Source organism: Oryctolagus cuniculus, chromosome 1 (assembly GCF_051225735.1).
Source record: "Oryctolagus cuniculus isolate XC-2025 breed Fujian yellow rabbit chromosome 1, ASM5122573v1, whole genome shotgun sequence".
In the NCBI taxonomy this organism is placed as follows: domain Eukaryota; kingdom Metazoa; phylum Chordata; class Mammalia; order Lagomorpha; family Leporidae; genus Oryctolagus; species Oryctolagus cuniculus.
The window spans coordinates 59,589,502-59,616,977 of record NC_142867.1 but is presented as its reverse complement, the minus strand read 5'-3'; the positions used below and the strand labels follow the sequence as shown (position 1 = coordinate 59,616,977).

General features: G+C 37.7%; 1 protein-coding gene and 1 pseudogene across 2 annotated transcripts in view; one reads left to right on the top strand and one right to left on the bottom strand.

Moving 5' to 3' along the window:
• OR10A4 (olfactory receptor family 10 subfamily A member 4) overlaps nt 1–27,476 on the top strand; it is a 55,594-nt gene that overhangs the window by 13,060 nt on the left and 15,058 nt on the right. For both annotated transcript variants that reach the window (XM_002708778.3, XM_089311248.1), the window contains one exon: nt 19,512–19,662. The gene's annotated coding sequence lies outside the window, so the exon portion shown is untranslated. The remainder of the gene's footprint in view (nt 1–19,511; nt 19,663–27,476) is intronic.
• On the bottom strand, nt 1,573–27,476 carry LOC100341401 (protein ecdysoneless homolog; annotated as a pseudogene).

The following is a 27,476-nucleotide window of genomic DNA, read 5'->3' as shown; positions in this document are numbered from 1 at the left end:
CAATGATATCACTATTCTTAATTCACTCAAATGGATATTATAAGATATGATTAAGTCACTAAAAATACATACGGAGTTTGAATTAGTCCATGTAGTCTATTGGTGAGACAGAAATAAAAAACACAGGCTGGCGCTGTGGTGTAGCAGGTTAAGCTGCCACCCGCAGTGCCAGCATCCCATATAGGCACAGGTTCCAGTTCTGGCTGCTCCAATTCTGGCCGCTCCACTTCTGATCCAGCTAATGAGCCTGGGAAAGCAGCAAAAGAGGGCCCAAGTGCTTGGATATATTTTACTTCTCTGCCTGTATTTTTGACATAAGTTGTAACATATTTTAACAGATTCCACAACAAACTAGACTTTGTGTTTTCTCAGCTTCATTGAACATTATTCTTTCCTGTTTGTCCATGATGAGGCTTATTCATCAATAACTTTAAATCTTGCATTAACTCTTTAAAGAAACAAATAAGTGACATCAGTTGCATCTGTTGATTCATCAAGAGCCACAGTCGAAGAAACCACTCAAAATGTTGATTGTTCCCAATATCTTCAGTTCTTCAAGAATCTGTTCTGACCAAAAGAGTAATGGTCAAGTTCATTCTCTATGAGCACATTTTTATTTTTGCAATAAAAAGTGATTTGATTAAGCAATCATTCGTAAAACTTTCCTTGCTTGGCTAACAAATGAGCCATCTGGAATCATCTTTGGTTCAGGCTCATGTTCTTTTTTTTTATTATTTTTGTGAAGAAATCTGCTGGGATGATATATGCCATTAAAAGTGTTCAAATTATCTCTTCTAAGATTTTTTTTACTTATTTGAAAGACAGAGTTACAGAGAGAGGTAGAGACAGAGAGAGATCTTCCATCCACTGGTTCACTCCCCAAATGTCCACAATGGCCAGAGCTGAGCCCATCTGACCAGGAGCCAGTAGCCTCTTCCAGGTCTCCCATGTGGTGCAGGACTTGGACCAGGTCTCCCAAGTGGGAGGCAGGAGCCCAAGCACCTGGACCATCCTCCACTGTTTTCCCAGGTGCATTAGCAAGGAGCTGGATCAGAAGTGGAGCCAGTAGGACTCAAACTGGAGCATGGTGCAGGTTCACAGGCAGCAGATTAACCTGCTATATCACACCACCCAGATTTAAAGGGATCCACTATTGCTGAATAAAAACCATGAGCGAGTAAGAAAATATTGATCAATTATAATTGCATTACTTTGACATTTACTCAAAAGAACAAAAGAAAGTACCGTTAATGGATAAACTCTGCCAGTATTCAACTTTGCTACTGTAGCATGAAAGTAGCCAAATATATAAATAAATGTGTGTAGCTATGCTCCAATAAAACTCTATTTCTGGGGACTGAAATTTGAAATTCATATGTTATGTGTCAAAAATTTTTATTCTTTTGTTTTTTTTGCTAAAAAAGGGATTCTTAATTAATAGACCCTGTAAAGATTGATGAAGGATTATATTTGACCCATAGGATGCAGTTTTCTAATACCCTAATAAAATAATAAACTCTGATTCTATACTGCCTAGGTGTTTTTTTTTTTACACTCAGACTCAGTATTTATTTAAAAAGAGAAAAAATAAACTAGGTGTGCTGGATAGTCCTTTATTGGCTTCCTGGTAGGCCTGTGGTCAGTGTAGTCAGCAGCTGCACTCCCATGCTTTGGAAGAAGTTGGAAGCAGGTCCTGCCAGTCCAGCTTGGGAGTTATAGGATTCCAGGATGTTTGAAACCAGGTTCAGGTCTACACCCACTGGTGCCATAACAGGTTCTCCTGCACCAGAATCTTCCTCATCTGAATTGTTGTAAGTACTTTGGGACAAAGGTTCCCCTTGCTTCCAGGTCATGAAACTTTTGCCAATGATGGTGTGTGCCAGTTCCTAGTCCATCTGGGTATAACTTGAGATTATCCAAAGTTGCTTTCAGAGAGGCCTCTTCTCCTGATTCCTGCAATTCAAGGTCCAAGTCATCATCACTGTCTAAACATTCAAAATCTTCCTCCTTCAGATCATCAGAGTCTGACTCATGAGAACTTGGCCCTAAACTCTTATTAAAATAATTAAGAAAAGAATCTGCATCAGAAGGGATTGTAGTCTCAGAAGGTTCTCAAGGAGCTCTGCTCCCTTGCAAATTGAGACTTTGGATACGAAAGCTTGCATGCCCTGTGACACTTGATTTAGGTCATAGTTCTCCTCTTCTTCCTCCTTGGGAATGGGCTGTGATTCTTTTTTGCCAGCTGCTGATCTGATGAGAGATCCAGCCATTTATCATCATCCTCTGGGGGAAGATTAGCCTCTTCTCTCCTAAGCTCCTCTATTTCAATTGGTATTGTCTGTAATAAGGTTAAGATTTCTTCACCTAGACTCATAGCGAGAGAACTTTCTGGCCAGTTTGCTGAGAGATGGAAGTAGTTATTTGCCATTTCAAACCTTTTCTGGTACAGAGTAGAAGCTTCTATCAGTTCCTTAAAAGTTTTTTTTTTTTTTTTTTTTTTTTTTTTGACAGGCAGAGTGGACAGTGAGAAAGAGAGACAGAGAGAAAGGTCTTCCTTTGCCGTTGGTTCACCCTCCAATGGCCACCACGGCCGGCGCACCGCGCTGATCCGATGGCAGGAGCCAGGTACTTATCCTGGTCTCCCATGGGGTGCAGGGCCCAAGGACTCGGGCCATCCTCCACTGCACTCCCGGGCCACAGCAGAGAGCTGGCCTGGAAGAGGGGCAACCGGGACAGAATGCAGCGCCCCGACCGGGACTAGAACCCGGTGTGCTGGCGCCGCAAGGCGGAGGATTAGCCTAGTGAGCCGCGGCGCCGGCCTAAAAGTTCTTTTTTCACACTTTTGAGGAAGCTGGCCCAGAGTGGTGAGGTAGTCATGAGGATTTCCTGGAGTCAGAAAAATGTGGGCTACATTTGGAGCATAAGATCTCAAATCCATGAGCCAACTTCATGTTGAATACATGGGCCCGGTACTTGGGGATGAGGTGGAGGAGGCAACTCCTATCCACTCCTCCTGTCTGGCACAAACCTTTGTCATACCAACTGTGCATACAGACATTTAATGAAAGTGACCGGTGTCATTATTTGTGTTTCGAGCAAGAATGTCTTAAAAATAGCACATTTGCAAATCAATGGGGTCCCATAGGAAAAGAACCTGGGTGGCTGCACCGGTCTGGGGTACTGCTTTAGCACTGCTGCAATGCCAGCTGGAAGGAAAAGTATACTCAATGAAGGGAAGCTTTAATTTTTGCTGGGTACCCTATGATACTTCTATTTATAGCAGCTCGTATAGCTTCTGAAGCCACAGATTTTTCCAGATGTGTTGACATTATATCTAATGCCTGTGGGACTGTTGGGGGTGTGGTAGTAGTGTGGAGAATGGGTGACAAGGGGGAAACCTGAAAAACAGAGCCAGTCAAAAGACATTTGTAATTCAACAGTTAGGAGATTGGAGACCTTGGGGCCTCTCAAGCTTTAACTCTGCCTTTCAAATAAAACAAAAGAAATTCATTTTTTAATTAAAAAAAAAAAGAGAGGAGACCAAAATTCAGTACATGGAAAGCTACATTTTAGCTTCAGAAATTAAAATACATCAGAAAAATGGGTCAAAGAGCAGGCAGAAAGCAGAAGAGACAGCTCCGAGGAAAATTACTTCTGCTCCAGGACCTGGACACTCCGCACACCTGCAGGCCAGCAGGCACTTGAGCTTCAGAGATGGCCTCTTGCCAAGATGAATTCATTAGGACTTACAGCTCTTCTGCCTAAGTCAGTAGCCCTCTCTCTAGGTCTGATCCTGTCTACTCATCTCAGCTTTCCCTGCAGGCGCAGGATACGCCACAGAGACCCTCAGTCAACTCTGCTCCCTAAATAGCAGAGTGCCTCATTAACAACTTTTTTAATGAGGCCATGCCAGTGACTTCTCATTAATAGACTGGTTAATCAGCAACCCCGAGGGTAAGGACAGGAGTCAGTGATAACAGACCTCAGTCAAGAGTCTGTGCATTGGAAGGAGAGAAACTTAGCTGACTCCTGGTCTTTTACTGTTTCATCTCTAGCATGTTTGCGCTCTCAGAGAGTATGATCATGGAGACAGAGATCCGAAGAGACCAAGTGACAGCAGAGTCAAGCTACACTGAATTTGGACCAACTCATGGTCTAGAGAAATTCTGAAGGAAATCAAATTTTGGAAGGTGTTCTTGGATGCTTGTATAAACGGGACATAGCTCTTGGAGCCTTCTGTCATCTTGCCTTTCATAACCATGGCTCCTTTGTTATCCTCCTACATATCCCAGTGCAGATTCTTTTTGTTATTTTCCAAGTCCTTTTAAACTATTCTTGTGGGAGTTCAGTCATTGGCCTTCTTCTCTCTTCCTGTGTGCTCTCTAAGCCCAACAGCTCCCAGGGTTTCAACCAATCACCTTGTGGAGACAAACTTGAGCTTGACTTATATTTCCACTAGGATTATTGCAGGAGCCACCTCATTGATTTCCTTGTCTCTAATCATGCTGCAGAGTTAGATTTACACCTTGTTCCAATACATCCTCCTTAACCTCCTCAGGGTTCTTCCTGAACACTCATTGATGATCTGTCCTATAATTAAATTCCTTATGATTAACCATCATCATCACAGTAAAATGAATGTTCTAGCACTTCATAAAAAAAATCCCTTGTAGTGGGACCGGCACTGTGGCATAGTGGGTAAAGCCACCACCTACAGTGCTGGCATCCCATATGGGCACCGGTTCAAGTCCTGGCTGCTCCACTTCCAATCCAACTCTCTGCTATGGCCTAAAAAGTAGTAAAAGATGGCCCAAGTCCTTGGGCCCCTGCACCCACATGGGAGACCCAGGGATGCTCCTGGCTCCTGGCTTCGGATTGGCGCAACTCTGGCTATTGAGGGCATCTGGGGAATGAACCAGCAGACAGTGTGTATATATATATATATTTTTTTTTTCTTTATCCAGTCATCAGTTGGTGGACATTTGGGTTGATTCCCTATCTTAGCTATTGTGAATTGAGCTGCAATAAACATGGGGATACCAGTAACTCTTTCATACACTGATTTCATGTCCCAGGTGTAGGATGGCTGGATCATATGGTAGATCTATTTTCAGATTTCTGAGGACTCTCCATACTGTCTTTAAGATTGGCTGAACTAGTTTACATTCCCAACAGTGTGTCAGGGTACCTTTTTCTCTACATCCTTGCAGCATTTTTTTTTTAATTTTTGGAAGATAGCCTTTCTAATTGGAGTGAGGTTACAACTCACTGTGGTTTACATTTGCATTTCCCTGATAGCTAGGGATCACATGTATCGTTTCATGTGTCTGTTGGCTGTCTGTATTTCATCCTTTGAGGAATACCTGTTCACGTCCTTTGTCCAGTTCTTAACTGGATTGTTTGTTTTGTAGTTGAGTTTCTCAAAGTCTTTATATATGCTGGATATTGATCCTTTATTTGCAAATATTTGCTCCCATTCTAAATGTTGCTTCATAACTTAAGTATTTCCTTTGCTGTTCAGAAGCTTCTTAGCTTGATGTAGTACCATTTGCCCATTTTTGTTTTTATTGTCTGTGCTTCTAAAGTCCTATCCAAGATATCTTTGCCTATGCCAATATCTTGCAGAGTTTCCACAATGTTTTTCTCTAGTAATTTGATGGTATCAGGCTGTAGATACAGATCTTTGATCCACTGTGAGTTGATTTTTGTAAGGTATAAAGTAAAAGGTCGTGCTTGATATTTCTGCGTGCATAGATCCAATCTTCCCAGCACAATTTGTTTAAGAGACTGTACTTACTCAGCGAGATGATTCTAGCTCATTTATCAAGGATTAGCTGAATATAGATGCATGGATTAATTTCTGGGATTTCTATCCTGTTCCATTGGTCTACATGTCTATTTTTGTACCAGTACAAGGCTGTATTATAATTACTCTGTAGTATTTAAATCTGGTATTGTGATGCCACCAGCTTTATTTTTGCTGTTTAAAATTTCTTTAGGTGTTAGGGCACTCCTCCTAGGTTTCCATGTGGATTTATGCATTTTTTGTCTAGATCTGAGAAGAATGGTATTTTGATTGGGATTGCATTGAATCTGGAAATGCTTATGATAGAATGTACATTTGTGATACTAATTTTTTCAATCCACAAACATGGAAGTTTTTTTTTCTTTTTCTGTGTCTATTTCTAGCTTTAATTTTTTTTTAAATTTTCATTGTGGAGGTCTTTCACATTGCATTTAAATTTTTTGTAACTTTCATGAATGGTACCAATGTTACAAGTTCTTTCTCTCAGCCAGGACACTGCATACAAAGACTACTGATTTTTGTGTGGTAATTTTATACCCTGCAACTTTACCAAACTCTTATGAGTTCCAATAGTTTCTTCATGAGTTCCCCTATATATAGAATCATGTCATTTGCAAACAGGGATAATTTGACTTGCATTTTCCATTTTATACCCATTTGATTTCTTTTTCTTGATAATGAATCTGGCTAAAACTTGCAATACTATATTGAATAGTAATGGGCATCCTTGTCTGGTTCAGATCTTAATGGAAATGCTTCCAGCTTTTCCCTATTCAATATGATGCTGCCAGTGGGTTTGTCAAACATTGCCTTAATTGTTTTGAGATATGTTCCTTCTATACAATGTATACGTAAGGTTTTTATCATGAAAGGAGATTGTATTTTATCAAATGCTTCCTCTTATCTATTGAGATATCTATTATTCACCAACTTGTTAATGTGAAATGTCATGTATATTGATTTGCATGTGTTGAGCCATCCCAGCATCCCACTTGTTCCCAGTGGACTGCCTGTTTGGCAATAAAGAATCATCTATTACTCAGAGGTATTCTCAAGGGATTTATATAGGACAAAGTAACATCTAATAAATATCAGAATCTGGATTTGAATCCAAGTCTAATTGACCTCAAAAAATTGTGTTCTTTTCAACATAGTATGTTAGTTCTCTAAGATATAGAGACAGAAGCTAGCAAGAAGTTAGGAGATAAAGAAAAGAATTGTATGCAGTATGAAGCCCAAAAAGCTTCAGGAAGTTCATAAGAGTAATAACTTTGAGACTAGTAGGTATGAATGAGTGAGCTATTAGCATATATGGCAAACTATTTCTTTGATGTCTTTGAAAGAACTAACAAAGTTACATTTTTCCCTAAGAAACTACTCAAAATAGAATAAAGTAGACATAATTATAAAATTTCTATGCTTGCTAAATGTCTCTAAATGTCTCTGTCTATAATTCCTGCCTCTCTCCCTGTATTACCCATACAAAGCTAATTCCTGTGTATCATTTAAGATTCAACTCTAATTACAGGCATGGAAAGCCAAAAAAAAAAAAAAAAAAAAAAAAAAAAAAAAAAAAAAAAACACCTAAATGAAAGATCTCCACAAGTGAGATTCCAGTGGAAAGAACAGGTCATCAAAGAAGGAGGTACCTTTCTCTGAAGGGAGGAGACAGCTTCCACTTTGACTACGACCTTGTCTAAATATGATAAGAGTCGGTGAATTCAAAAGGCTTCCATAGCCTTGGCAACTCATGACAAGAGCCTAGGGTGATTACTGATGCCATAAACAAGAGTGTCAATTTGTTAAGTCAACAACAGGAGTCACTGTGCACTTCCTCCTCATGTAGGATCTCTTTCCTTAATGTGCTGTACATTGTGATTTAATGCTATAACTAGTACTCAAACAGTATTTTTCAGTTTTTTCAGTTTGTGTTTCTATGTGGGTGCAAACTATTGAAATCTTTACTTAATATATGCTAAACTGATCTTCTGTATATAAAGAGAATTGAAAATGAATCTTGATGTGAATGGAAGGGGGCAGAGAGAGGGAAAGGGGAGGGTTGCGGGTGGGAGGGAAGTTATGGGGGGGGGAGCCATTGTAATCCATAAGCTGTACTTTGGAAATTTAGATTCATTAAATAAAAGTAAAAAAAAAAAAAGATTCAACTCTAATATTGGGTTCAGTCTCTTTTTTTTTTTTTTTTTTTTTTTTTTTTTTTTTTTTTTGACAGGCAGAGTGGACAGTGAGAGACAGACAGAAAGGTATTCCTTTCCCATTGGTTCACCCCCCAATGGCCACTAGGGCCGGTGCACTGTGGCCGGCACACCACGCTGATCCAAAGCCAGGAGCCAGGTGCTTCTCCTGGTCTCCCATGCGGATGCAGGGCCCAAGCACTTGGCCCATCCTCCACTGCACTCCCAGGCCACAGCAGAGAGCTGACCTGGAAGAGGAGCAACCGGGACAGAATGCGGTACTCCGACCAGGACTAGAACCCGGTGTGCTGGTGCCGCTAGGTGGAGGATTAGCCTATTGAGCCCCAGCACTGGCCTCATTCTCCTTTGTACAGATATGGTATGTCATGCCTATAACTGTTAAGCATTAAATACAATTGTATATCTATATGCATTGAGGACACAGTAAGGACAGTTTATCATTTGTGTTTCTATTTCTTAGACCCGATCCAGTGCCCAGCATACAGAAGGTATTAAAAAATGATTGAATGCATGCAAAATCGCTAAATTATTTCTGTAAAACCCTGACCCATCACTGAGATATGAGTTCCATATTTCCAGTTGTCTCTAGGACATTTCTGTTTAGTGCCATACATTAAGCAACAAGAAGCTCCCAGACAGACTTCATCTCCAAATCTCAGGATATTGAAAAACATGTTTGCTTGCTATTTATTCCTTTTTCTGACTCTATCTGTTATTGCTGTATTCTTCAATTTAATCAGTGAAAATTTCTATACTGAATCCTAGGAGTACAGCTGCTCAAGAGCAGCTCTCTAGGTGCTCCTGCCTGCTTGAGTGGGGAAGACAAATAAAAAAAGATATAGAACAGAAAGCTCGCTCACGCTGGCTGTTTCTTTCTCCCTCTCCCTTCTCTATCTATCCTCTGCCTTTAAAATTAAACAAACAAACAAAGAAACAAATGAATGAATGAATGAATAAATAAATAAATAAATAAATAAATAAATAAATAAATAAGGCATTTGGCATAACTCTTGATATGCTACACCCCAAGAGTGCCTGAACTGTAGTTCTAGATCCTCTCCTGAATCCAGCTTCCTGCTATGCATACCAGTGATGGCCCAAGTCCCTGATATCCATCTGGGAGGCAGACTGACTTCTGTGCTTCTAGCTCAGACTGGCCCAGCCCCAACCCAGGATGCCATTGTGGGCATTTGAATAGTTAGCCAATGAGTAGGAGATTTCTTTCTGTCTTTCTCTGTTTCTCTGTCTCTCTGCCTTTAGAATAGAATAAATAAATACTTTCAAATGGATGTTGTACAAAGTACTTTGTTATAATTCTATGCAGATAAGTGCTACAAGTAGAAGAGTTCAACCAGTCTTCTAACATTGTTAATTCTTCCTTGACAAAATTCTTCTTACTCAGCCGTGGTTCAATTTCCATTTTCACTGCCACTGCCATTCACCTAAGTCCTTATTTCTAAAATATTGCTGAAAAGCCTGCTCACTGTCCTCATGGCTCTCATTTTCACTTCCCATCCCCTACCAATAGTGCTAAGTACTAGATTTACAGTGATAGGCAAAACTGAGGCTCTGTCCTTAGGAGACTACAGACCAAAGAGGGGAAAGACATTTAAACAAAGCACTGCACAAATAAATGCAGATTCACAAATTGTTACCATTGCTATGAAGGAAAAGGACACAGTTCTCTGAGTAGAAAGAAAAGAGGGAGACCTGATTTACATCCAGTATTGGAGAATACCTCATTGAAAAAAAAAAAAGACATGTGGAGTGGCATTAGATAATTGTATGGGAATTAACGTAAAAATTTGGAGGAACAATATTTGAAGCAGAAGAATTAGTATATACAAGTATCCTAAATCTTCAGTAATAGCAGAAATGGTATGACAGGCAACAATAGCAAGGGTAGTGATCAGCATGGTATCAACTGGAAAGCCCATTTCCCTTCCTGATGGCAGAGCTCAAATCCCCAGTCAAAAAGCATCCTATAAGAGTGCTTCAAAAAGTTCATGGAAAGAGAAATTAAAAGATAAGTTTAGGGGGCCAGCACTGTGGCATACCGGGTGAAGCTGCCACCTGCAGTGGCACATCCCATATGGGCGCTGGTTCAAGTCCTGGCTGTTCCATTTCCTATCCAGTTCTCTGCTTTGGCCTGGGAAAGCAATAGAAGATGGCCCAAGTTCTTGAGCCCCTGCACCTGCATTGGAGACCCAGAAGAAGCTTCTGGCTCCTGGCTTCAGATCGGTGCAACCCTGGCCATCAAGGCTATCTGGGGAGTGAGTCAGTGGATGAAAGACCTCTATCTCTCTCTGCCTCTGCCTCTCTGTAATTCTGCCTTTCAAATAAATAAATGAATCTTTAAAAATAAAAGAAGAAAGAAAAAGATAAGTTTAGAGGTCAGCATTGTGGTGCAGTGTGTTAAATCACTTTTGACGCTGGTATCCCATATTGGAGTGCCAGTTCAAGTTCCAGCTGCTCCACTTTCAATGTAGCTTCCTGCTAAGATATATAGGGAAGCAATAGATTGTGGTTCAAGTACTTAGACCACCGACACCCACATGGGACATCCAGATGGAGTTTTTTGTTCCATGTTTCAGCCTGGCCCTAGCTGTTGCAGCCATTTGGAAGTAAACCAGCAGATGGAAGATCAATCTCTCTCTACCACCCCACCATCCTCTCTTACTCTCTCCCTCCATTTTTCCCTATCGTTCTGCCTTTCAAATAAATCAATGTTTTAAGAAAATATGTTTATTGGGGTGCAAAAAATTTTTGAAATCCATGCAAATTTCTTCATAATAGGCATTTTCCACAAAATTTTGATGTCCTTTCACATGCATGGATTTCAATATCTTTTGTGCCAAAATAAATTTACTTTAATTCTCACAAATACTTAGTATTTTATACAGAAAAAAAAAAAACTGAGACATGGAACAAGTTTTTTACGAGTTTTTTACGAGATTAGGAATCACTGAAGAAGAGATAAAATGTAAGTTTGGCTTTGTTTCAAATAGTGCTTTTTTTTTTAATCATAAGAGAGATGTGTACATAATAAGAATTCAGTCAGACTCCTTCCTGGAGGTTGGAATTAATTACTCTCCCGTGCATGTGAGTTAGACCTAGTACCTCACTTCTAAGAAATAAAGAACAAAAAGGAAAAAGGAGTAACTCTACAATGGAGAAACCAGCAGACCTCACCTTAACCAGCGAGTCAGGTTAATAGCATAGTACTAAGTTATGCCAATATTGCACACATGGGAATATTTTGTTATGAGAAGGGCACCTCACGTATGTGTTGTTTCACATGCCCCCACCTCAAAAAAAATTTATAAAAAGTCTAGTCATGAAAAAACAACAGACAAACCCTCACTGAGGGACATTCCACAAAATACCCAAGCAATACTAAGTAGTTAGGAAAAATATGGGAATGCTAAGAAAATGTCCCAGATTAGAGAAAAAATAAAAATATATAATAACTAAATGTAATCTTGGTTTGAACCCTAGAGTTAAAGAAAGACAATTGTTGGAAAAATGATCAAATTCAAATAAAGCCTGTACTTCATTTAATAGTATTGTATCAACGCTAATATTGCAGTGATAAGAAATGAACCATGGTCATGTCAGATGAGCAAATTAGGTAAAACTGAGTGAAGTGTATGTAGGAACTCTCCAAATTACGTTTTGATTCTTCTGTAAATTTAAAATTACTTGCAATAAAATAAAATTACTTACAAATCAAGTAGTTTAAGTCAAAAGTCTAATCAGTATAAAATAATAAGCCATCAAAGACACAAATCTCAGGGCTAGTGCTATGGTATAATAGGCTAAGCATCCACCTGAGGCGCCGGCATTCCATGTGGGTGCCAGTTCGTATCCCAGCTGCTACTCTTCTGATCCCACTCTCTGCCGTGGCCTGGGAAAGTAGTAGAAGGTGACCCAAGTCCTTTGGTTCCTGCAACCACGTGGGAGACCCAAAGGAAGTTCTTGGCTCCTGGCTTCAGATCAGCCCAGCTCCAGCCATTGCAGCCAACTGGGAAGTGAACCAGTGGATGGAAGACCTTTCTCTCTGTCTCTCCCTCTGTCTGTAACTCTACCTCTCAAGTAAATAAACAAAATCTTTAAAAAAATACATATCTCCCAATCCTGATCTATGTTTCCCCATGCACTCACATATATCCAACAACTATTATAAATTTCTTATATATCCATACAGAAATTTCCTAATAACAAATTTTATGGGGCCATTACTGTGTCATAGAAGGTTAAGCTCTGCCTGCAGTGCTGGCATCCCATTTGGGTGCCAGTTTGAGTGCCAATGCTCCACTTCCAGTCTGGCTAATGTGCTCATGTGCCTGCTAATGTGCCTGAGAAAGCACATTAGAAAAAACTGGGGGGGGGGGGGGAGGGACTAGGTGTTCATCTTGATTGTTAATATAAATATTAGTATATATTGACAGATTATTCCTTTAAATTCCATGGAAAAATACACAACTTTTAATCAATTCCCTATTCATGTAACTAAAGGATTTTCCACAATGTTTTGCCATTAAAATGGTGCTACATAAAAAATCATAATCTTTCTTTTCTCTGAGGCAAAATGACTTTAAAAAGCCCAAATCAACCTATTTGATACATTTTGCTTTTGTTTTGTATTGTTCATTAGCTATTTAAAAATTTATTAATCTCAATTCACTTGAACAACCTAGGTTCCAGGGATCTGTCTCCTGTATAATGGTGACCAGCATATGACCATATAATAATCAAAATCTCTTAATTAAAATCCATACATTTGAGTTCTTTCTCTTCTACCATAGTTCCAATTTCCTTTATCATGTATTTAATAACTACCATTTAGCTTTATGTTCTTCTTTGTTTATTATTTGTTCACTTGTAGTTACCCGGATTCCCAATGAAATGCAAGCTTTATGAGCAGAGGAATCATATCTGTTTCTTGGTGTTTTTTTGTTTGTTTGTTTGTTTTACTTCTGTAACCTAATGCTTAGAACACCTGACATTTTAGTACATACTTAATGAATATTTAAATGAATATTTATTATTATCTCTGTAATAGGTTCAATTATTTTGTCATTTCATGTCATTGGAACATCAGTCCTATGAAATAAGCAACCTAAGATTGAATTCCAGAGAGTTTGACAAAATTTCTAAATATCATGAATGAGACAGTACCAGAATTGAGATTAACCTTAGGTCCCTCTGACTTTTAAGTTTTGGTGCTTTATTTCAACAAAGTGCTATTGCCTCTTCCCTTAAGTTTGGTTTTCCTTTTTTGAATTTTTAAGTTTATTTTTATGTATTTGAAAGGCAGAGTTAGAGAGAGGCAGAGGCAGAGATAGAGAAAAAGAGAGAGGTCTTTCATCTGCTGGTTCCCTTCCCAGATGGCCACAACTGCTGGAGCTGTGCCATTCCAAAGCCAGGAGCCAGGAGCCTCCTCCAGGACTCCCACATAGGTGCAGGGGCCCAAGGACTTGAGACATCTCCTACTGTTTTCCCAGGCCAAAATGGAGAGCTGGATCGAAAGTAGAGCAGCCAGGACTTGAACCGGCACCCATATAGGATGCCAGCACTGCAGGTGGCAGCTTTACCCACTATGTCACCCTCCTCCCCCATTCTTGAATTTTGACATCTGAAATTCATCATGGTCTCAAAGGACAATCAACCTAAGAGAGGTCAGGCTCCCTTAGGAAAGGAAAGAAGAGTTTAAGCGAACCCAATAATACCATGGGGAAAATTCCAACTCCAGTCTTTCTACCAGCCCCAAGGAAAATGAGACACAGCTGGGAATAACTCTCAACGTCAGAGCTGGGAGCATGGCCCACTCACATAGTATATCCACTCAAGGCTGGCAGAGAAGACAGCAGGGGACTGGTGGAAGCTCCAGATGTTAATGGCTCATCCAGGACAGAGAAGAAGACTTACTTTGTTTCTCCTCTGGCTCTTCTGAAACAGAGACAGAGTTCCTCACATACTCAAGACCATGCATGAAGCATGGAAGTCGACAGAGCTGACCAGCAGATGCCCCATTAGACACAGGTAAGGCTCCTTAGCAAGCACCAAATCACCCAGGGCCCTTTTTCAAGTTCAGTGGCTCAGCTAGATGAGATTTTGGCAGGTTTTATATACACCTAATTCTATTACAGGGTGCGCACTAGGAAGATCTCATCATGTCCTTTCTTCCCTAGACCTCAGCTTGTCCACTGTGCACCATAAACGAGATCTGAAGCTGGAGAAGATTGGTATTACTCATATTATTCCAGTCCTGTCCTCCGAGGTTTCCTGGGTCAGAAAGTTCCAGGCCCTGCAGCTTCAGCAGGTCATGCACCCACCTCTCAGCCTTGACTTGCCTCTGATTAACTCAAGGAAGACTTGCCCTGGTGGAACATTCATGAGGCATAGGACATCCAGGCACACTACTGCTTTAGGACGATTATGTGGCTATTGAGGTCTTAAAGGAGTAGAGTCCTATTCCTGGAACAGTCAGTCAAATGACCAGCAAAAGGGATCTCTCTAGGAAAGTTCTGGAGGGACTGGCAAGGAACCCATGGGCCAACCATGGCCCCTAGTTTCTGCAGTGTCACCCACAACAGAGACAGGGAGCCAGCACTCCTTCTGTAATTCCCAGAAGCCTAGTGGAAACTGAGACAGCCTTTTCCTCTCTACTTCCATTGCCTTCTCAGACCTCAACACCAGCACCACATGCCTCACATGAGTCACTAAGTGCAGTTCCTAATGTAAAGGGAGTTCTGACTAAATAAGAACAGTCATGGAAAACAACAAGTCTCTAGTGGTGAGTGGAAACACCACAAAGAATGAATTCTGTCATTCATTAATCCAATCAATTGTGCCAACACACATATACAAAGATTATTCTAGACAAACACAAGCTCCTCTCTATAAAGATAACTAAGACACTTAATACTGACAGACTTTACAGATTGGGGTACATATTGGTAATGAAAATGTCCAATTAAGCTATTTTTAAAGGATGTATAAAAATAGGGAAGATGACTAGTCTTATCTGGAAGCATCATGCAGAGCTGAGTTTTGAGAATCAGAGATCAGACAAGTGGAACAGGAGAGGGATCAGGCAGAAGTGATGTCACATACAAAAGCATAGAGACATGAAAAGAATTGATTTGTGCAATAGACTGTTAAAGTCCTACATGCAATAAGTAGTAAAAAGTGAACACTGTGGAAAGAGACATGTACTTAAGTTGCAGCTATTTTAAATTTCATATGCCTTGTTGAAAGCCCAAATTTTCATTATAATTACTTTATTAAGTGCAGGCCCTGCCATTTACTATCCATATAATTACAAAGTCTCTTAACTGCAAAATTACATAAAACTCCAAATTTCAATTTATTCATATCTAGTATGAGGAGTATAATCATGGTAACTAAACCATAGTAGTGAGAAGAAAATGTAAGAACAGATCTATTATAAACTCAGAATATATTACCTATATTGTCATCATTTTCTTTTTTAATGACTTTATAACTAATATAAAACAAATATAGTTCATTGTTGAAAATTTGGAAATTGAGCCGGTGCCGTGGCTCACTAGGCTAATCCTCCGCCTTGAGGTGTCAGCACACCAGGTTCTAGTCCCGGTCGGGGTGCCGGATTCTGTCCCGGTTGCCCCTCTTCCTGGCCAGCTCTCTGCTGTGGCCCGGGAGTGCAGTGGAGGATGGCCCAAGTGCTTGGGCCCTGCACCCCATGGGAGACCAGGATAAGTACCTGGCTCCTGCCATCGGATCAGCGCAGTGCGCCGGCCGCGGCGGCCATTGGAGGGTGAACCAATGGCAAAAGGAAGACCTTTCTCTCTGTCTCTCTCTCTCTCCCTGTCCACTCTGCCTGTCAAAAAAAAAAAAAAAAAAAGAAAATTTGGAAATCTAGAACAATAAAAGGAAATCTGCTTTTACCACTTAAAGTAGATCACTTTTAAATTTTGCCCATGAGCTTTTAGCATTTTATACAGTATACATATTTAAAATCAGAAATTTATCATTAGTAAGCAATGTTATGTTCTTTTTATTCACTTAATATTATTTGGTGATTATAACACAAAAGTACTAAATCTCCTACAAAAATTAATTATTACAAAATATTTCCTTAAATACATGGTCTCATAAATGAACCAGTCATCTCTAATAGTGATCAGTTCACTTTATCACTATACTCATCAGCACTAAAGAACCATACAAATGAAAACGCTGCCTCCTGGTTGTCTATACAGGGGCACATATTTTGCAGCACGTGTCTTGTCAGAAGGGGTCCTTCCATGAAAAGTGCATACATTAAAGGATTTTTATGTAATCAGGTCAGATTGATTTTCCTAGAAATGTCAAATTGGCTTTCCTAGAAGTGATACAAATCCTTAAACAAATGAAGATAGTGCCTACTATTCTACCCCTTACTAGCACTGAATTTATATTTATAAATACTTCAAATGTGGTAAAGAAATTGAATCTCTGTGTTGATTTAATTTTGATTTTTATTATTAGCAAAGGCAATAATTTTGATATACTTACTGGCCATTGGCATTTCTTGGTAAATTATATATATCCTTTGAAAATGTTTCTTTAGGGCAAATTGTGTCTTTTTAAGATTTATTTAAGTAACATGCTATGTGAAAACAGAAAAATATGTTTATGTGTTGTTATTATACCAAATACTTTCCAATTGTTTATGGGTTATTTTGTGTTATCAGTATTTTTTTATTCTCAATAATATCCAAATATTTGTTCTGCAAAATAAAAACTAGTATATTTTCACTGTGGATAATGTAAAAAATATAAAATACAAAAAAAGTAATTAAAAACACTTGTAACTGCACCACTAAATATTAATAAAGGGATAGAACTGAAGGCTAAGTGTGCATGTGATTAAATACCTGTGTCTGTAGGTACCAGTACACTTATATATATATATATATATGTTTATACATATGTACATATATTATAAATTTTCATTTTACAGTGAATAGTAAATGAGGAAAATACTGTTTTGTAGCCTCCTTTATCAATTAAGCAAAACATATGAGAAGTTTTTAGAAATTTAATGGAAAATGCATGTTGTAAAAAACTGCATGGATTTCAAAAATCTTTGCACCAAAACAAACATCTTTTTCCAGTTTTCTAGATTTTGAAGTACTCTTTTTTGTTTTTATTTTAATTGATTAATTTAATTTTTAAGTTTTTAATTTTTAGTTTTTAACAGACTCAATACAGTTTATAGATGCATTTCTAAGAATATAATGATATTCCCCCCTCTTTCTTTCTTTACTCCCTCCCCTTCACTTCCTCCCTCCCTCTTTCCCTCTCCCTTTCTTTTTTAGTTTTTAAGGTAACATCTTTTATATTTTTTCATGCCATTTAATGTTCTTCTATAAGATAATTCTAAATTACTACATAGTGTAATAATACATATAGAACAATACATATAGAACATAATACATATAGAACAAAATTAATTTAACTAACTTGCCATTTTTGTATTTAGGAATGTCCATTGTTGTTTTTTCATTTAAATTTCTGTATTATAAATAAAGTTGACAAGGGTGTTCTGGTAGCTAAAATTTGCAAATAACTAAACTTTTAAATGTGAAATTGCTACTTCAAGGATCCTAATAAATATTGTCAAATTCACTTACTCATTGAAGCCACAGTTTAGGTTATTTCACTTTTACTGAAACTAAGTATTGTAATATTTAAATTCTTTGAAGAAAAAAGTAATCTCCCTTATAAAAATTATATTTGCTCTGTGATGATTTGAAACGATTTCATATGAAATGAGTATTGTATCTTTTCCTAATTTTCTCTTGGGTAATTTGTAGGAATCTCTGGACATCAATTTATAGATGTTGTCTTGATTTGTAATTTATATTTTAATTTCTATAATAAGTTTTTTTTTTTGACAGGCAGAGTGGACAGTGAGAGAGAGAGACAGAGAGAAAGGTCTTCCTTTGCTGTCGGTTCACCCTCCAATGGCCGCCGCGGCAGGAGCCGATGGCAGGAGCCAGGAGCCAGGTGCTTTTCCTGGTCTCCCATGGGGTGCAGGGCCCAAGCACCTGGGCCATCCTCCACTGCACTCCCTGGCCACAGCAGAGAGTTGGCCTGGAAGAGGGGCAACCGGGACAGAATCCAGCACCCCAACCGGGACTAGAACCCGGTGTGCTGGCGCCGCTAGGCGGAGGATTAGCCTAGTGAGCCACGGCGCCGGCCAATTTCTATAATAAGTTTTTAACACTCAAACTAATTTTTATGTGGTAAACCAATAAATCGTTTCTTTTATGGGATCTCATTTAGACTCCTAAGAAAAATATCAGAATGCTAAAGTTAATATTTATTGAAGTAATGTGAAACGCTTAAATGCATTAAATTTTCTTCAAATTCTATTTAATTTTTTTACATTTAAATCATTATTCATGTTGAGTCTATGTTGTTGTATTTTTTAAGATGATCATGTAACATTTAATTTCACCTCCAGCTTTCTTAGTCTGCTTACTGAATTCTTACGTCAGCATTGCTCCTGAGCTTCAGTTTCTGTCAATTACTTTCCCAAAACACACACAAATACACATAAAATATTTTATTAAAAGAGATAGTATGATAAAATGTCATGAACCAGTATTAAATATTTTAATAGCCTGTTGTGCACATGCACTCTAGTATAAGTTCCAAGAACTGCAATTGTTGTATCATATCGTAGCTGCAAAGTTTAGTTTTTTAAAGAATTATGGAAGTGCTTTTCAGAGTGGCAGCACCATTTATACTTCCACTAGAAATTTATGAATGATCCTATTATTTCAGTCCTTGCAGCACTCCTTGGTGTTGGCTTTTTTTTAAACTGTTCTAATATGTATGTAGCGATATACTATTAATTTATATTAATATGGTGAATGGGAGTAGACTTTTTTCATTTTTTTGTTTAATGGGTATTTTTACAACATTTTAATCATCTAAATAGTCTGATTGCTTAGCATATTTTCCTCTGTTTTCAAATATTTTTAAAAACATTCATTAAGATAAAGATACATGCTTGTATGAATATTTTAAAATTTATTTTATTTTGTACTTAGGGATTATCTAATTTCAAAAATATTTTCCTTTGACTCAAAAATGTTTATTCCCTTTTTCTTTCCCCTCCTTTGTCATTCTGAAATGCATGTTAAGTAGATTTTTATTTCCTGTATTTTGTTTAGAGAGAGTGGGAGGGAAGTATGGTTATCTTCTTAGAATTCAATTAGAAATACATGAAATCTGTTTTTATATTAATAATTTTTAAAATTATTATTCTCATAATCTTTTTCTCTACATAAGTTTTCCCAGAATTTAGGTAGAATTTCTCAAGTTTGTATTCTGATGAATTCAGTTCCACAGCCTTCTAATTTGATAGTTACAGTTTTTCTCCAGGTGGTCTTTTCTGATCTAAGGCTTTCACTTTCATGACTGCCTACTCAACATTCAATATTTTCCAGGGCTTCACTGAGAAGTTATGGGGATAATTCAGTGTCTCTCCAGCTTTCCTTCAGACTCCTGTGAGAAGAAAAACAACTGCTCTGAAGCTTTGGATTCATCTCATTAAACTTCTGTGTCTTCATATACCTAAGACTTACTGAAAGACAGAAGGTCAGTGCCAAAGAGAGTTTCTAGTTGAGAGTATATGTTGTATCATTGACCTGTTTATACTTTTTAAAAATTGCATATGGTTTTCCTGAAATTGAATTTAAATCTGCAGATATTGTGTGGCATGGAGAAACCTTATATGAGTTTGATTAAAATTCCTTTGAAAGTGTGATTTTTATTTCCTACATAAATGCTTTAGAATTTTAAATATATCCTTGAAAAATGAAATATTCACCAGGACATACAAATATTTAGTCTCTCCTCATTAAGTTTTTCTGCTACTTGAAAAAGGATTGTGCAAGAACACTGAGACTAACAATATAACAATGAACATTCAACTTGGCCGCCATTAATCCTAGAAATACAACTTTTGATCCTTCCCCTACTTCCACCCCATCACTAATCCTCAAGACAGGTCACAGCATAATCTCTCTACATGGCATATATGAGAATCTCATTTCATTGCTTCAAATATTCACATAAATCTCATTATCCATAAATAGAGTACCAATTCCATAGAACATGGATCATAACAAAATTGATTTAAAATCCAAAACTATAACCAAATCCTTGTTTGTTTGTTTGTTTGACTTTGTGTTAATTCTGGTAATACTTTTATTTTGATTCTGAAATTTTTATTTTTCTTATAATAGTTCCATATACACATCAAGTTCCTTTTTAATTTTTCCCAGCCTTTCAGTCAATTTCATTTGCCAACTTCAACCCATAATTTGCCCATTAGAATTCAATATTCTACATTGCCAAAACAGTAAAAAAAAAAAGAGCCTCTTGATAATTAGATAAAAATTAGAAAAAACTTAATACAAATTTGAGATCCAGTTGAGTTTAGGGAATCTCTTGAACATCTTCATGTTAATGATGTTAGCTTTCTTGATTACCTTTTCCCTATCTTCACTCTGATTTTGCAGATCTCCCCACTTTAATTCTCTTTGGTGTCAATGAGTGAGTACTCAGATCAAGACAGAACAGGCAAGTGAAGCATGATTTAGTAGAGATCAGAAGGGCTTTGAAATCCAACAGATGTTATTTGGAATCAAGATATACCACTTAATTACCTTTTTATTTAAGGTAAACAAATTTCATATATTTCATATATACAGATTTAGGAAACTAGTGATGCTTCCCACCCTACCCTCCCTCCCACCCACACTCCCACACTTCCTCCTTCTCCCTCTCTTATTCCCTCTCTTAGTTTTTACAATTTTCTACTTTCTGTTTACTTCATAAGATTAACCCTACATTAAGTAAAGAGTTCAACAAGTAGCAAGAAAAAAACACTGTTCCTCAGCAATAGACACAAGGACTGCAAACAAAGCTCAAAATGTCAATTTCACTCCTATGCATTGCATGTTTGGTACTGTATTCATTATCACAGAAGGCATATGGTATTTGTCTTTTGGAGACTGGTTTATTTAAGTATAATGGTTTCTAGTGGCATCCATTTTGTTTCAAAAGACAGGATTTCATTCTTTTTTTTGGCTGAGTAATATTCCATATTTTATATATATATAAACATCTATAAATATATATATATCTAACATTAAAATTTCTTTATCCAGTCATCAGTTGATGGACATATGGGTTGATTCTCTGTCTTAGCTATTGCGAATTGAACTGCAATAAACATGGAGGTACACATAACTCTTTCATATGCTGATTTAATTTCCCTTGGGTAAATTCCCAGGAATGTGATGGCTGGGTCATATGGTAGATCTATTTTCAGCTTTCTGAGCTATCTTCATACTGTCTTCAATAATGGCTGAATTAGATTAAGGTATGTTTTCCACCAATACTCATCAGCATTTATTGCTTGTTGATTTCTGTATATCAGTCATGTCAACTGGAGTGAAGTAAAACTTCACTGTGATTTTGTTTTGCATTTCCCTGATGGCTCGTGATGCTGAGCATTTTTTAATGTGTCTGCCAGCCATTTAAATTTCCTGTTTGAAAAATACCTGGAATGTTTGTATCATTGTGGTTGAGTTTTTGAGCTCTTTATAGATTCTGGATATTAATCTTTTATCAGTTGGACATTTTGCAAATATTTTCTCCCATTCTGTCAGTTGTGTCTTCACTTTTTTAAGTGTTTCCTTTGCAGTGCAGAAGCTTCTCAGCTTAATGTAATCCCATTTCTCTATTTTGGCTTTGATTGGCAGTGCTTCTGGGGTCTTTTCTAGAAGTATTTGTCTATACCAATGTCTTAAAGAGTTTCCTCAATGTTCTCCTTTAGTAATTTGATGCTATCATGTCATAGATTTAGATCCTTGATCCATTGAGTTGATTTTTGTACAAGGTATAAAATGGGGGTTTCATTTTATACTTCTGCATGCAAAGATCCAAATTTTCCAGCACAGTTTGTTGAACAGACTGTCCTTTCTCCAGGAACTGATTTTTATCTCCTTTGACAAAAAATAGCTGGTTGTAGATGTGTGGATTGATTTCTAGTGATTCTAATCTATTCCATTGGTCTAATATTTATTTTTGTGCTACTAACAGGGATGCTTTGATTATAACTGCCCTTGTAGTATGTCTTGCAATCTAGTATTCTGATGCTTCTGGCTTTGTTTTTCTTGTATAAGATTTCTTAAGGTATTTGGAGTCTCTTGTGTTTCTGCATAAATTTTAGCATCATTTTTTCTAGATCTGAGAAGAATGTCCTGGGTATTTTGATTGGGATTGCATTGAATCTATAAATTGCTTTCATGTTGGATGTTAATTGGATGATTCAGTGATATTAATTCTTCCAATCCATGAACATGGAAGATTTTTCCACTTTTTGTTTGTCTTCTTCTATTTCGTTCTTTAATATTTGTAATCTTTTATCATAGAGATCTTTCCCTACTTTGGATAAAAGTATTCCAAAGTACTTATTATTTTTGTAGATATTGTGAATGGGACTGATCTTAGAAGTTCTTTCTCCTCAATGGCATTGTCTGTGTGTACAAAGGTTACTGATTTTTCTGTGTTAACTTTATATTCTGCCACTTTACCAAACTCTTTTATGAGTTTCAATAGTCTCTTAGTGAAGTCATCTGCAAATAAGGATAGTTTGGCTTCCTCCTTTCCAATTTGTATCTCTTAGATTCTTTTTCCTTGTCTAATGGCTCTGGCTAAATCTTCCAGGACTATATTGAATAACAATGGTGAAAGTGGGCATCCTTGTCTGGTTATGGATCTTAGTGGGAATGCTTCCAACTTTTCACCATTCAATAAGATGCTGGCCACAGGTTTGTCATAAATTGCCTTGGTTGTGTTGAGGAATGTTTCTTCTATACCCATTTTGCTTAAGGTTTGTTGTTGTTGTTATTGTTGTTTGACAAGCAGAGTTAGATAGTGAGAGAGAGACAGAGAGAAAAGTCTTCCTTCCATTGGTTCACACTACAAATGGCTGCTAGGGCCAGCACGCTGCACTGATCCGAAGCCAGGAGCCAGGCACTTCCTCCTGGTCACCCATGTGGGTGCAGGGCCCAAGCACTTGGGCCATCCTCCACTGCCTTCTCAGGCCACAACAGAGAGCTGGACTGGAAGAGGAGCAACTGTGATAGAATCCGGTGCCCCAACCAGGACTAGAACCTGCAGAAGGAGGATTAGCCAAGTGAGCTGCGGCGCTGGTTTGCTTAAGGATTTTAATCATGAAAGGATCTTGTATTTTATCAAATGTTTTTTTCTTCACCAACTGACATGATCATATTATTTTTTTCCTCAGTTTATTTATGTAATGTACTACATCTATTGATGTGTGTATATTGTACCATCCCTGCACACCACGGATAAATTCCACCTAGTCTGGATGAATGATTTTTCTGATATGTTGTTGGATTCAGTTAGCTAGTATTTTGTTGAGGATTTTTGCATCTATGTTCATAGGTGTTCATCTACAGTTCTCTTTCTTTGTTGTATCTTTTTCCAGTTTAAGAATTAAGGTGATGTTGTCCTCATAGAAGATTTTTCAGAGAATTCCCTCCCTTTCAGTTGTTTCAAAAAGCATGAGAAGAATTGTAATTAGTTCTTCTTTAAAAATCTGATACAATTCAGCAGTGAAGCCATACAGTACTGGGCTTTTCTTTTTTGGGGAAGTTCTTTATTACTGATTCAATTTCTTTCTTGGTTATTGGTCTGTTTAGGTTTTCTGTGTCTTCATGATACAATTTTGCTAGATTGTATGTGTCCAGGAACCTAACCCTTTCTGCTAGATTTTTAAGGTGGAAAATCCATAGTCAGTGGCCTGGGAACATCATTGTTCTCACTATGGACAAGACAAGCTAGCAGGGCAGAGTGGATCCTCTACAGCCCATAACAATGGGAACTTTTGTGCTGAAAATGTGTGAAATCTATGACTTTGTGATAGGTTGCAGGGTATAGCTGGGCAATCATTGAGTCTGTCACCAAAGACTCAGAGCTCCCTGATTGCCTGGGGTGGGTCATTTCATCACCATCTGTGCTCACACTAAGTGCTGCAAAGATCCTTCCTGTGATTCATGCAGCAGTGCAGGTAGGTGTTGCACCCACTGTGGGCTAACCCTGTGCGTTGATCACCTATGAAGAGAGTAGGTGAGGGTGTGATTATGCCCATAGAGGTGATTGTATCCTCCACCCTTCTGGATATAGTGGACATCTACCATGCTCAACTTGCGTGTCACACTGGATATCCCTCTCTCTCTGGAGCACTGACCAGAGCTCCCTAGCCACACCCAGCCCATGCTTCTGTGTATTCAATGAAAGAACAAGCACTCCACTAAGCCACAGAGGCATAGTTCAAAGATAAAAGCCATCAAAGGAGAAAAACAACAAGTATGCCCAAAAATGCTTAAAAATAAATGCAGAAACTCAAGAAGCAAGAATAAGGAAGAAAATGTAACTCTCCTAAAAGAACACATCAACACTTCAATATTAGAATGTGAGCATGAAAAAACTGATGAAATGCCTGAAAAAGAATTCAAAAGATTGATCATAGGATTACTCAGAACTGATGAGAAGCAAATTTACAAGTTGAAGAGATCAACACATGACATGGAAGAAAATATTCTATGAAATCTGGGGTTTAGAAAATAAATCAGTCTGAAATATTAGAAATGCAGAATTTAGTGTGTCAAATAAAAAAATAGCGAAAACCTCAAAAACAGACTTGGTGAGGCAAAGAAAGAATATGTGAGCAAGAATACAGAACTTTGGAAATATCTCAGTAAAACCAAAAGGAAGAATTAGAAATTAGAATAAAAAATTTTTAAAGTTGCCATTTATGAAATGAATCAAACTACCCAACATATGGGTCTTAGAAGTTCCCTTAGGACTTAGAAGTTTCTAAAGGTATAGAAAGAGAGAATGGATTAGAAGGCCTATTCAGTCAAATAATTATAGAAAACTTCCCTAATTTGTATAAAGAAAGGGATGTCTAAGTAGACGAAGACCATAGAACTCTTAATAGGCATGACCAAAAAAGATCTTCACCACAACACATTGTAGTCAAACTTTCAATAGTAAAACATAAAGAAAAGTTTTGAAAATATGTACAAGAAAAACATCAGATTACTTTCAGAGGATCTCCAATTAGACTCACAGCTGACTTCTCATCAGAAACCCTACAGGGGGGACCAGCACTATGGAATAGGGAGTAAAGCCGCCATCTGCAGTTCCAGCATCTCATATGGGTGACAGTTCAAGTCCTGGCTGCCCACTTCCAATCCAGCTCTCTATTAAGGCCTGGGAAAGCAGTAGAAGATGGCCCATGTCCTTGGGTCCCTGCATCCGCATAAGAGACCTGGAAGAATCTCCTGGCTCTTGGCTTTGGTCAGTGCAGCTCCGGCAGGTGCAGCCATTAGGGGAGTGAACCAATGGATGGAAGACCTCTTTCTCTTTCTCTCTGTCTCTCTCTCTCTCTCTCTCTCTGTGTCTCTCTCTCTCCCCCTCCCCCCCTTCTGCATTTCTGTAAATCTGCCTTTCAAATAATTATAAATAAATCTTTAGGAAAAGAAAAAGAAACCCTACAGGTTAGGAGAGAATGAAGAGACATAATTAATGGATCTAAAGGGAAACATAGACTCCAATACAATAGTAGTGGGGGACTTCAACACCCCACTTTCACCAATGAAAAGATCAACTAGATAGAAAATCAATGAAGAAGCAACAAAGTTAATATACACTGTAGACCAAGTGGTCCTAACTGATATCTACAGAACCTTTCATCCCACAGTTGCAGAATACACATTATTTTCATCAGTGCATGGAACTTTCTCTAGCATAGACCATATGCTAGTCGATAAAGCAAGTCTCAGCAAACTCAAAAAATTGAAGTCATACTATGCATCTTTTCTGACCACAATGGAATGTAACCAGAAATTAACAACTCATGAATCTCTTAAAAATATGGAAACACATGGAGACTGAACAACATGCTCCTGAATGAACATTAAGCCATAGGAGAAATCAAAAGAGAATTCAAAAAATTTCTGGAAATGAATGACAATGACAGTACAATATATCAAAACTTACAGGATATAGCAAAAGCAGTGTTAAGAGGGAAATTTATAGCAATTGGTGTCTACATCAATAAATTTGAAATGCATCAAATAAATAAGCTATCAATGCATCCAAGATATAGAAAAACTGAACCCAAAATTAGGAGAAAAGAAATAATTAGAGAAAAAATAAACAAAATGAAACAAAAAATACAAAAGATCAGTGAAATCAAGAGCTTGTTTTTTGAAAAAAAAAAATAAACAAAACTGATATACCAGTGGCCCAACTAACAAAAAATAGAGAAGACCCAAATTAATAAATCTGAGATGAAAAAGGAGATGTCACAATGGATACCACAGAAATAAAAAGAATCATCAGGAATTACTGCAAACAGCTATACTTGTCGTACCTTAACTTCCCTGAGATCAATTTCCTCACCTACAAAATAGAGGTATAAGAGGATACAAACCTGTACATGTAAACTGTATTAATACATCCTAACCTCTTGCCTCCCAAGTTCTAGTCAGGAAAGAAAAATACATAAAGAATGGGAAATTACTGTTACCTCATTCTACATAATAACTATGTTTCTAAAGTTTATATGAAGTCATATTTGTGTCTTCTGTAAGGAGATTACAAACATTGAGCCTGTTTCTTAAAGGTCTATGATTTTCAGGAATATCACTGCCTTCTGAAATGTTTCCTTTGGTAGCACATGAAAGACTCATGATTCTGACTTTGAACATCTTTCTGTAGAAAGGAACTTCAAAAGTTCCTGGAAAACTGGAATTAAAAGCTAAGTTTACTTTGTTGGGAAAAAATTTAAATTCACCTGTACTTATCTTTATCATATGTCTTTCCATGAAATTTTTGAAGATTCTTCTACACATGGAATTCAAACATTTTTGTCACCAAAGAAACTTGTCTTTTAGTTCTGTTTCCCACAAAATGTAAGATACTATTTGTGAGGAAGAAAGATAAGAGAAAGAGGAAGAAATAACTCTCACCCACTAATTCATTCCCCAAATGCCCAAAGTGCCAGGGCTCAGCCTGGGCCAAAGCCTGGAACTGGAAATGCAACCCAATTAGCTGACCCAACAGCACTTCCTACCAGGGTCTGCATTAATAGGAAGCTGGAGTCAAAAAAAAAAAAAAAAAAAAAGGAGTCAGGAATTGAACCTAGATACTCCATTGTGAGAAGCAGACTTCATTATTGGCATTGTAATATTTAGGGTAAGCACTAGTTGCAACTGCATGACTTTTTGAAGGTACCCTTGTATAAGTAAATGTGCAGATGGGAAAGTTTCCACCCTTAAAACACTGACCCATTCCCATCTCAT